The sequence below is a fragment of the Pristiophorus japonicus genome, chromosome 14 (assembly GCF_044704955.1).
Source record: "Pristiophorus japonicus isolate sPriJap1 chromosome 14, sPriJap1.hap1, whole genome shotgun sequence".
Classification (NCBI taxonomy): Eukaryota; Metazoa; Chordata; class Chondrichthyes; family Pristiophoridae; genus Pristiophorus; species Pristiophorus japonicus.
Genome location: NC_091990.1, coordinates 91,857,815 through 91,870,352, shown reverse-complemented (window position 1 = coordinate 91,870,352; position 12,538 = coordinate 91,857,815). Strand labels below are relative to the sequence as shown.

General features: G+C 49.0%; 1 protein-coding gene across 2 annotated transcripts in view; it reads right to left on the bottom strand.

Annotated features, from left to right (window-relative positions):
* The window catches only part of LOC139279980 (diacylglycerol kinase zeta-like), a 521,188-nt gene that overhangs the window by 336,721 nt on the left and 171,929 nt on the right, over positions 1-12,538 (bottom strand). The gene's annotated exons all lie outside the window — the stretch shown is intronic.

The window sequence follows — 12,538 nt, the reverse complement described above, 5'->3', positions numbered from 1 at the left end:
GAGGAAGTAGTGTCTCAAACGAGCGTACTATGCTTAAACAAAGGGGACTACAGTGGGATGAGGGCAGAGTTGGCTAAAGTAGACTGGAAACACAGACTAAACGGTGGCACAATTGAGGAACAGTGGAGGACTTTTAAGGAGCTCTTTCATAGTGCTCAACAAAAATATATTCCAGTGAAAAAGAAGGGCGGTAAGAGAAGGGATAACCAGCCGTGGATAACCAAGGAAATAAAGGAGAGTATCAAATTAAAAATCAATGCGTATAAGTTGGCCAAGGTTAGTGGGAAACTCGAAGATTGGGAAAATTTTAAACGACAGCAAAGAATGACTAAGAAAGCAATAAAGAAAGGAAAGATAGATTACGAAAGTAAACTTGCGCAAAACATAAAAAAGATAGTAAAAGCTTTTACCGCTATATAAAACGGAAAAAAGTGACTAAAGTAAATGTTGGTCCCTTAGAAGATGAGAAGGGGGATTTAATAATGGGAAATGTGGAAATGGCTGAGACCTTAAACAATTATTTTGCTTCGGTCTTCACAGTGGAAGACACAAAAACCATGCCAAAAATTGCTGGTCACGGGAATGTGGGAAGGGAGGACCTTGAGACAATCACTATCACTAGGGGGTAGTGCTGGACAGGCTAATGGGACTGAAGGTAGAAAAGTCCCCTGGTCCGGATGAAATGCATCCCAGGGTATTAAAAGAGATGGCGGAAGTTATAGCAGATGCATTTGTTATAATCTGCCAAAATTCTCTGGACTCTGGGGAGGTACCAGCGGATTGGAAAGCAGCTAATGTAACGCCTCTGTTTAAAAAAGGGGCAAACAAAAGGCAGGTAACTATAGGCCGGTTAGTTTAACATCTGTAGTGGGGAAAATGCTTGAAGCTATCATTAAGGAAGAAATAGCGGGACATCTAGATAGGAATAGTGCAATCAAGCAGACGCAACATGGATTCATGAAGGGGAAATCATGTTTAACTAATTTACTGGAATTCTTTGAGGATATAACGAGCATGGTGACTAGAGGTGTACCAATGGATGTGGTGTATTTAGATTTCCAAAAGGCATTCGATAACGTGCCACACAAAAGGTTACTGCAGAAGATAAAGGTACGCGGAGTCAGAGGAAATGTATTAGCATGGATAGAGAATTGGCTGGCTAACAGAAAGCAGAGAGTCGGGATAAATGGGTCCTTTTCGGGTTGGAAATCGGTGGTTAGTGTGGTGTATGTAGTACACAAATCACCGACTCCACACGGTCTGGTGTTAATCTAACTGCTGTGATCTTTGTCCTTTATTGTTCAGCTCCAGAGTGCCTCTCAGGTGTGGTGGTCAGCCTTTTATAGTGCCTGTTGCAGGTACTTCCAGGTTTCCCACCACAGCGCCCTCTGTGGTGTACCATTGTGCTTATATTACATTTAAGGTACCAGGACGATACACACATCAATACATAACATCACACTTTCCCCCCACCAGGACGCAGGACGATGATACACACATCAATACATAACATCACACCTGTCCAACGGAAGGCAGGTAGGCATAGACAGTGCGTTAGTCTGGTACATGTTATCTGGTACATTAACTAGTCATTGACTGGTAACGGATCCCTGATTTCCTTGTTCGCTCTTATCATTAATTGTACTTCATATCCATTATTTTACACAAGTACAGTGGTCATTCAACATTAAAATATTAATTCTTATTACAAATTCACCATTTCACATTAACATAGCTCATTGTCGACTTGCTCTGCCTTACAGAAGTCCTTTGTGCGGACCACCTCATGGTAAGGCCCTTTTAAGACCCCCGGGTGCATTTCCTTTTTAAGGCGCCATCTTTGATGCAGGAGGATTCCACGAGGCTTCTCCTTGGGTGCCGCCATCTTTGATGCTCTGCTGCTCTGGACACGATGCCGCCGCCATCTTGCTCTCCGCCGCTCTGAATCCCATCCTCCGCTCCCCTCCGCTGCCACCGACCTGCCGCCTCTCCTGCGGCCGTCGTCGTTGCTTCTCCGGCGGCCACTGTAGCCGCCTCCTCTGCGGCCGTCATGGCCGCCGACCTCCAGCTGCTGCCACCGCCCGACTCTCCCTCTGCGTGGACCCCTCTGATCCGCCGGCCATCCTGGATCCCTCGCACCCCGCCCGCAGCGTCCCGCCGGCTCACCCACCCCCCCACTAGGCCCCTCTCTGCAGGGCTGCTTACCTGTGGGGGCTAAGGCTGCAGGATCTCTGGGGCTTGAGGTCTGGGCCTGGGGCTTGCTCTGCTTGACTGTGGGTGGATTGAGGCTGCAGCTCCAGCTCGGTCGGCGCTGCTCTCTGGGAACCCGGGGCACGGCAGCATCCCGGGGAGCAGCAGCCTGTGGGGTGAAGAAGTCTTCCCAGCTCCCACGGACCGTCCCCATCCACCTCCGGCCGAGGAGTGTCGGCCCATCGCCTGCAGCGACCCACAAAGGTAAACCGTGCGTCTCATCCCCGTGGGATACCTGCACCATCGCTCTGCCAAGAACAGGTATTAGTTCCCTGGTGTAGGTACGCAGCTTCGTCGTGACCAGGACCAGCTTGGGTCGTGCAGCTGGGTTAATCCACAGTTTATCAAAAGTTCTCCGACTCATCAACGACGGGCCCGAGCCCGTGTCCACTGCCATGTTCACAGGGACTCCGTTGATTTTTACTTCCCTTATCACTGGGGGAGAATCGTCAGTACACGTGTACAGTCCCAACACCTCACCATCTTCTGCCTGCTCCTCGCTGGATGATGGATCATCCCCCATCTCCTCAGCCACATGGTGAGTCCGATTTCTTTTACACATACGCTGAAGGTGGCCTTTCAGGTGGCAGGTATTGCATGTGTATTCCGCAAACCTGCACCGGTGAGCCCCATGGCTTCCTCCACAACGCCAGCATGGTGCTGCTTGATTGGCCCCCCTCAGCGGACTCTGTTCCAGGACCCCGAGGTCCGTGCTCTCTGCCTAGGGCAGAGCCACATTCTGCAGTTTTGTCCGTGGTGGGCGCTATCCTGTGGACAGTGCCTGCCGGGTTCGAGACTGTGTGGATTATTTGCTTGGTGCTTTGTGCCCAGCTGATGGTGATGGCCTTTGTCAGAGTGACTGTGGGTTCCGTGGCTAGCAGCTTGTGAAGGAGGCCCTCATGGCCAATCCCCATGACGAAAACGACCCATAACGCCTCGTCAAGGTGTGCGCCAAAATCACACGGCGCCGCGAGTCTCCTGAGGTCCGCAGCATATTTGGTGATATCCTGGCACTCAGGTCTGCAGTGATGGTAAAATTTGTATCTGGCCGTGAGGATGCTCTCCTTCGGTTTCAACTGGTCACGAATGAGTTCAGTCAGCTCCTCGTATGACTTGTCCCTGGCGCTCCTGGGTGCCAGCAAATACCTGACGAGACAGTAAATCTCATCTCCACAACTGGAGAGCAATATCGCCGTACGCTTATCGCTCATTGCGTCCGTGTCCTCCGTCAGGTCGTTTGCTGTGAAGTAGTACTCGAGCCTTTCCGTAAAGGCCTCCCAATCATTGCCCACGGTAAAATCCTTTAGCGAGCCCAGAGTAGCCATGGTTGCGTGGAGTTCGTCCGCTTCCTTGTCGCCAATGTGGTGTATGTAGCACACAAATCACTGACTCCACACGGTCTGGTGTTAATCTAACTGCTGTGACCTTCGCCCTTTATTGTTCAGCTCCAGAGTGCCTCTCAAGTGGTCAGCCTTTTATAGTGCCTGTTGCAGGCACTTCCAGGTTTCCCACCACAGCGCCCTCTGTGGTGTACCATTGTGCTTATATTACATTTAAGGTACCAGGACGATACACACATCAGTACATAACATCGCGTGGTGTGCCACAGGGATCGGTGCTGGGACCACAACTGTTTACAATATACATAGATGACCTGGAAGAGGGGACAGAGTGTAGTGTAACAAAAGTTGCAGATGACACAAAGATTAGTGGGAAAGCAGGTTGCGTAGAGGACACAGAGAGGCTGCAAAGAGATTTAGATAGGTTAAGCGAATGGGCTAAGGTTTGGCAGATGGAATACAATGTCGGAAAATGTGAGGTCATCCATCTTGGGGGAAAAAAACAGTAAAAGGGAATATTATTTGAATGGGGAGAAATTACAACATGCTGCGGTGCAGAGGGACCTGGGGGTCCTTGTGCATGAATCCCAAAAAGTTAGTTTGCAGGTGCAGCAGGTAATCAGGAAGGCGAATGGAAAGTTGTCCTTCATTGTGAGAGGGATGGAGTACAAAAGCAGGGAGGTCCTGCTGCAACTGTACAGGGTATTGGTGAGGCCGCACCTGGAGTACTGCGTGCAGTTTTGGTCACCTTACTTAAGGAAGGATATACTAGCTTTGGAGCGGGTACAGAGACGATTCACGAGGCTGATTCTGGAGATGAGGGGGTTACCTTATGATGATAGATTGAGTAGACTGGGTCTTTACTCATTGGAGTTCAGAAGGATGAGGGGTGATCTTATAGAAACATTTAAAATAATGAAAGGGATAGACAAGATAGAGGCAGAGCGGTTTTTCCACTGGTCGGGGAGACTTGAACTAGGGGGCACAGCCTCGAAATACGGGGGAGCCAATTTAAAACTGAGTTGAGAAGGAATTTCTTCTCCCAGAGGGTTGTGAATCTGTGGAATTCTCTGCCCAAGGAAGCAGTTGAGGCTAGCTCATTGAATGTATTCAAATCACAGATAGATAGATTTTTAACCAATAAGGGAATTAAGGGTTACGGGGAGCGGGCGGGTAAGTGGAGCTGAGTCCACGGCTAGATCAGCCAAGATCTTGTTGAATGGCGGAGCAGGCTCGAGGGGCTAGATGGCCTACTCCTGTTCCTAATTCTTAATTTCTTATGTTCTCGGTCTTGGTCCAGTGGCAAGGATTGCCCAAGACGATTGGAGACCAGCTCTGCTGCACGGACCTAGTGCGCGCACACATCGCAGTGTGGGCTGGCCCGTGCTGCCCCTGGGCTCTCACCTCTTCTGGGCCAATAAAATCTCGCCGGGGGGTTAGCCCCAATCTACGGCACTAACTTCATAAACATTTTTTTTTGTGAGGGATTTCCTCCAATCTGCTGCTGAAGTTAGTGCAGTACATTGGGGCTAACCCCCCAGGGAGATCTTATTGGCCCAGAAGAGGTGAGAGCCCAGGGGCAGCACGGGCCAGCCCACACTGCGATATGTGTGCGCACTAGGTCCGTGTAGCAGAGCTGGTCTCCAATCGTCTTGGGTAATCCTTGCCACTGGGCCAAGACCTAGCTCTGTCAAGCCCATGTGGTGGCTGGTGTGCAACGGTCACCACATTAAAAAAATCCACGCACAGGCATCTTCCACCCTTCAACATGTAGATCGGGATCTGGAATATTAGGTCCTTCATTGAAACACCTGTGTGCTCATCCTTTTTTGGCGTGGAAGCAAGTCACCCTCGATACAAGGGACCACCTATGATGACATGGCTGCTGCGGTAAAGGCGTGTGCTCCTTCATGAATACAAAGTGTAATTTCCTCTGTATTCTGGAAATATGCTGGAGTTAGTTTCTGGTCAGACTGCAGATCAGAACTCTTGCTTTGTCTGTGGGAACATTAGGACAGTTTGATTCCGTCGTTAAATGTGTGACACACAAATGTCCATTAGACGGGTTGCGGCATTTGCAGCATTGACACAACTATTAAAATAAAATTATTTCAATACTATTAACTAGTAGATACAATAGAAAGCTCTAGTACATTCATGTTTATGTATTATTTAAAGGAGATAGTGACCATATCACCTGGGTCACACTAACAATCACAAAACCAATATCCAAGATTGAACAGCCAGGTTAATGCAACTGTTGCAGGACGATCGTTAATATTTTGTCGAAAATATGTGTTTAGTGCAATCACTTTATGTAGAGTCAATCAGGGTGATTAGGTACCAAAATTTAGCATTGATTATGCAGATAATAGATTATGGATTTGAGCTCTCTGCTCCATTAAATGAGGCTCTTAAACCACTTAAGCTATGTTCAGTGCCCATAACTTACACTGAACTGACCAAGAATGTAGAATTGATCATGCATTTAAAAAACAGTAGAGCAACACTACAATAGCATACAGCACCCAACACACACAATACAGGGCCCAGTACCCAACACAGGGCCCAGCACCCAATATAGGGCCCAGCACCCAACACACCCAACACAGGGTCCAGCACCCAACACAGGGCCCAGCACCCAATACACCCAACACAGGGCCCAGCACCCAATACACCCAACACAGGGCCCAGCACCCAATACACCCAACACAGGGCCCAGCACCCAATGCACCCAATACACCCAACACAGGGTCCAGCACCCAATACACCCAACACAGGGCCCAGCACCCAATACAGGGCCCAGTACCCAATACACCCAACACAGGGCCCAGCACCCAATACACCCAACACAGGGCCCAGCACCCAATACACCCAACACAGGGCCCAGCACCCAACACAGGGCCCAGCAACCAACACAGGGGCCAGCACCCAACACAGGGCCCAGCACCCAACACAGGGCCCAGCACACACACAATTGTGTACTGGGCCCTGTATTATGTGTGTACTGTGTGCTGGGCCCTGTATTGTGTGTGTACTGTGTGCTGGGCCCTGTATTGTGTGTGTACTGTGTGCTGGGCCCCGTATTGTGTGTGTACTGTGTGCTGGGCCCTGTATTGTGTGTGTACTGTGTGCTGGGCCCTGTATTGTGTGTGTATTGTGTGCTGGGCCCTGTATTGTGTGTGTATTGTGTGCTGGGCCCTGTATTGTGTGTGTACTGTGTGCTGGGCCCTGTATTGTGTGTGTGTGTGTGTATTGTGTGCTGGGCCCTGTATTGTGTGTGTGTGTGTGTATTGTGTGCTGGGCCCTGTATTGTGTGCTGGGCCCTGTATTGTGTGTGTATTGTGTGCTGGGCCCTGTATTGTGTGTGTATTGTGTGCTGGGCCCTGTATTGTGTGTGTATTGTGTGCTGGGCCCTGTATTGTGTGTGTACTGTGTGCTGGGCCCTGTATTGTGTGTGTATTGTGTGCTGGGCCCCGTATTGTGTGTGTACTGTGTGCTGGGCCCTGTATTGTGTGTGTACTGTGTGCTGGGCCCTGTATTGTGTGTGTATTGTGTGCTGGGCCCTGTATTGTGTGTGTATTGTGTGCTGGGCCCTGTATTGTGTGTGTACTGTGTGCTGGGCCCTGTATTGTGTGTGTATTGTGTGCTGGGCCCTGTATTGTGTGTGTACTGTGTGCTGGGCCCTGTATTGTGTGTGTACTGTGTGCTGGGCCCTGTATTGTGTGTGTACTGTGTGTTGGGCCCTGTATTGTGTGCTGGGCCCTGTATTGTGTGTGTATTGTGTGCTGGGCCCTGTATTGTGTGCTGGGCCCTGTATTGTGTGTGTACTGTGTGCTGGGCCCTGTATTGTGTGTGTATTGTGTGCTGGGCCCTGTATTGTGTGTGTACTGTGTGCTGGGCCCTTTTTGTGTGTGTATTGTGTGCTGGGCCCTGTATTGTGTGTGTATTGTGTGCTGGGCCCTGTATTGTGTGTGTACTGTGTGCTGGGCCCTGTATTGTGTGTGTACTGTGTGCTGGGCTCTGTATTGTGTGTGCATTGTGTGCTGGGCCCTGTATTGTGTGTGTACTGTGTGCTGGGCCCTGTATTGTGTGCTGGGCCCTGTATTGTGTGTGTACTGTGTGCTGGGCCCTGTATTGTGTGTGTATTGTGTGCTGGGCCCTGTATTGTGTGTGTGCTGGGCCCTGTATTGTGTGTGTATTGTGTGCTGGGCCCTGTATTGTGTGCTGGGCCCTGTTTTGTGTGTGTACTGTGTGCTGGGCCCTGTATTGTGTGTGTATTGTGTGCTGGGCCCTGTATTATGTGTGTACTGTGTGCTGGGCCCTGTATTGTGTGCTGGGCCATGTATTGTGTGTGTACTGTGTGCTGGACCCTGTATTGTGTGTGTACTGTGTGCTGGGCCCTGTATTGTGTGTGTATTGTGTGCTGGGCCCTGTATTGTGTGTGTATTGTGTGCTCGGCCCTGTATTGTGTGTGTATTGTGTGCTGGGCCTGTATTGTGTGTGTACTGTGTGCTGGGCCCTGTATTGTGTGCTGGGCCCTGTATTGTGTGTGTACTGTGTGCTGGGCCCTGTATTGTGTGTGTACTGTGTGCTGGGTCCTGTATTGTGTGTGTACTGTGTGCTGGGCCATATATTGTGTGAGTATTGTGTGCTGGGCCCTGTATTGTGTGTATATTGTGTGCTGGGCCCTGTATTGTGTGTGTACTGTGTGCTGGGCCCTGTATTGTGTGTGTACTGTGTACTGTGTGCTGGGCCCTGTATTGTGTGTGTACTGTGTGCTGGGCCCTGTATTGTGTGTGTATTGTGTGTTGGGCCCTGTATTGTGTGTTGGGTCCTGTATTGTGGGATTAAAGAACAGTAGGAATATCTTAATTGGCTGGGGTTTTAATTCCAGGCTCTGCTTCCCAGCTGATTGTCCCAAATACAGTAACAGGAGGAACTGTTACCTGGAATCAAAAGAACTGGCCACACCCAGTCAGTGCTTAGTTCTGATAGTGATACACTACAATACATCAGATCACAGTACAAAGCTGTATCTTTAACAAAGTAGTCTTACAGAATCATAGAATGGTTCCAGCACGGACGACCATTTGGCCGGTCGAGCCCGTGCCGACTCTCAGCTAGTCCCATCCTCTGCCCTTTCCCCGTTGCCCTGAAAATTTCTTTCCTTCCGAGAGTTATCCAACTCCCTTTTGAAAGAAAAAATTGAGTTTGCATCCACTACCCTGTCAGGTCTTAACCACTCGCTGCGTGTAAAAAGTTTTCCCGTGTTGCCTTTGGTTCTTTTGCCAATCACCTTAAATCTGTGTCCTCTGATTGTCGACCCTTCTGCCAATGGGAACAGTTTATCTCTATCTACTCTGTCCAGACCCCTCATGATTTTGAACAACTCTATCAAATCTCCTCTCAATCTTCTCTACTCTAAGGAGAACAACCCCAGCTTCTCCAGGCTATCCACGCAATTGAAGTCTCATATCCCTGGAATCATTCTCGGAAATCTTTTCAGTATCTTCTAAGGCCTTCACATCCTTCCAATCGTGTGATGCCCAGAATTGGACTCAGTGCTCCAGTTGAAGCCGAACTCTGTTGCTGTTTGGCAAAGAGGCCATGCACTTCCCTACAGGGATGAATGAGTGGGAGACTTTTCATGTCTATCTCTTCACTTTCAAAGCATTGGAGGCAGAGACCCAGGAAGTGGGTCAGCTGCCAGACTCCTAATTCTGGGCTGTGAATGAGGTGAGCAGGTGCAACACAGGAAAAGACGGTGCATCACTCTCAGAACTAAGCACCAACTGGCTGACTGGGTGTGGCCAGTTCCTGTGATTCCAGGTAATTGTCCCAAATAAGGTAACAGGAGGAACTATCAGCTGGGAAGCAGAGCCTGGAATTAAAACCCCAGCCAAATAAGATATTCCTGCGGTTCTTTAATTCCATCACAGCAGACTAAATCGGCAGGACGTGAAGACATTGAACGAGGCACACTACTTGCAATGAAGCCCGGACCCAACAGGGGTCAGCTTACATCAGGAATATCACTTAATTATCTACTTGCAGAACTATTTATGGGTCTACTTCTGAAAAAAAACTCAAGAATGCTGCTTGTGCAAAGTATAGGCCAATCACACACAAGAGAGGGCGAGGGAATGGAGGAAAGAAAAAAAGGTAGATCTAAACACAATTATGCACAAAAGCATATTTAATAATAATTGATACAAATGAGGAACCAGCAGCAGCAATCTGTCCTTTGTCCTCTCTGTCTTCTCCCCTCCTCACCTAGCTTTCCTTACAGACAACAACGTGCATTCGTATAGCGCCTTTAACCTATTAAAACGTCCTAAAGCGCTTCACAGGAGCATTATCAAACAAAATTTGATGCCAAGCTGCAAAAGGAGATATTAGGAAAGGTGGTTAAAAGCTTGGGCAAAGAGGTAGATTTTAAAGAGCATCTTAAATGAGGAGGGGGGGTAAGAAAGCAATGTTCCATTTAATTTTTTTCCGTGCGCGGTCCCTTTAAATTGCTGCACAGCCCATTCAAATTTGGCGCATGCGCGGTTTTTACAATGCCAAATCCGGTGAGGGGCCTGCGCGGAACCTCACAGACACTGCGCATCCGCACAGCTTCGAGGGAACACTGCTAGAGAGACGGAGAGGTTTAGGGAGGGAATTGCAGAACTTAGGGCCCAAGCAGCTGAAGGCACAGCCGCCAGTGGTGGAGCGATGAAAATCGGATGCGCAAGAGGGTCAGAACTGGAGGAGCGCAAGGTGGGAGGCGGACTAGGAGAGCATTGGAATGGTCGAGTCTAGAGGTAACAAAGACGTAGCTGAGGGTTTCAGCAGCAGATGAGCTGAAGCAGGGGCGGAGACAGATGATATCAGAGGTGGAAGTCGGCAGTCTTGGTGATGAAGAGGGTATAGTGTCCGAGATCTGAGGCCCTGAGTGCCTAGTTAGGGGGTTGTAAAAGATCCTGAGGCATGTTTTTGAGAAGAGCAGAGGAAGTTCTCTGTGTTCGGATCAATATTCCTCCCTCAACCTTCACTTACAGATTAACTAGTCATTGCTCTAAATGCTACTCGCAACACCGTGCTGGGCGCATACTGTTTGTCACCTTTGCCTACAAAATAAGTAACGACAATTCAGTGTAATTTATAAGCTATAAGGTGCTTTGGGACGTCCTGAGGCTTTGAAAGCAAATGCAGGTTATTTATCTTTAACTTCCACCTCCCGTTTCTTAGGGACCACATCTTCACCTTCACAGAGCCCAGACCAGCCCCTCAGGGTCTTTGCAGCACTCGTAACTAACTACCCACTGCCCACTCAAGATGTCCCAATGTGCCTGGGAGCATCGAACTGGACCAAAAGAGCCCATGTCCTTTTATTGGGCCAGTCACAGAGATGGGGAGGGGGGGGATCACAAGATGTTATGACGACATAAAATATCTGCTTTTAGTTTAACAAGTGGCAAATGGAGACTGCATAAACTTCACCCTCAAAACATTTACAACAATTCTACAGACCATGCCTCCCCTCTGTAAGGCTCATACTGATGCTTTTTGCAGCTGCCTCCATTTTTCCTGTGCATAGTTTGGTGCTAAAATAAATAAAGCCTACGCTTTTTAATTTAAAAAAAAACAGGGCAACATACAGCCCCATGTAAGAAAAGGCGATCTATCTATACTCTCAGCAACTTGCCTCACAGAAATTTCTCACGCCTACATTGCTGGGTAAGCTCCAGTCTATAGAAATGGTGGGCTGAGGGTTTGGAGTACTGGGGGCGGGTTGCAGTACTCCAAACGTGGGCAGCTTACTGTTTCAGCCCGGGCCACAGAGCTGAGGCGGCAAATGGATATGGCCAGGCACTCCCTCCCCCACCCATGCGGTGCTTGCTCAGAGGAAGGGAGGCAGGAGTTCGCCCCCCCCCCCTATAGTTCCTCATGGGTATGGAAGGAGCCATCCCACCCATCCTGGGCATTTTCTCAAAGGGAGGGAAGGAAGGCCACTCACATCCCATTTAGGAAGTTATAAACGGGAAGAGTAAATATGCAGAAACTGGTTCCACTAGCAGGAGAGTCGATAACTAGGGGACACAGATTTAAGACTATTAGCAAAAGAACTGGAGGGGAAATGAAGAGGAATTAGTTTTACTCACCGAGTTATGATGATTTGGAATGCACTGCCTGAAAGGGAATTGGATGTATACTTGAAAAGGAAAACATTGCAAGGCTCTGGGGAAAGCACAGGGGAGTGGGACAAATTGGATAGCTCTTTCAAAGAGATGGCATCGGTACCAGGAGCCGAATGGCCTCCTTCTGTGCTGTAAGATTCTACGATCCCACGAGCCACAGCCCCACCTCCAGCTGCCCATCTAACCTTGCTGCCCCGCTCAACATCGGCATCGGACAGGGATCAGTGATCAGGAACAGGTCCCCCGCTTGGACTGGGAATGGTGCACGAGACCAGAGGAAATGGTGAGCGAGAGAGAGAAAATTTAGACTAAAATTTAAAATTGAACTTTAAAAATGAACTAGTTCCTCGCCCCCTCACCCCACCCCCACTCCTGCAACAGAAACCAAAATTCATGTTCATGTTGCAATAGGCGTGGAAATTTGCTTCCAAGTCAAAACTAGTCTCTGCAGAGATTCTTGAACACATTTGGAATTGTGAAATTCAAAGGGTGCAAAGCCCATGACAGAAGCCTTGCTTGTCCGACAAAAATACAGCGCACGGCACACATGGCCAGGACCTACAGGCTCTGTGTAAAATAATAAAGTGAATGCTAGAAACAAGGGTAGCATAAAAGGGAGGGGGGAAGAGAGAGGACAAGAGTGAGAGAGAGGAAAAGGGGGAAAGAAAAGAGACCACGAGAGGGGGAAAAAGAGATAGTGAGAAGGAGAGAGAGAGACGGGGAGAGCGAGAGAGAGAGAGAGAAAAAGAGCAAGAGGAGAAG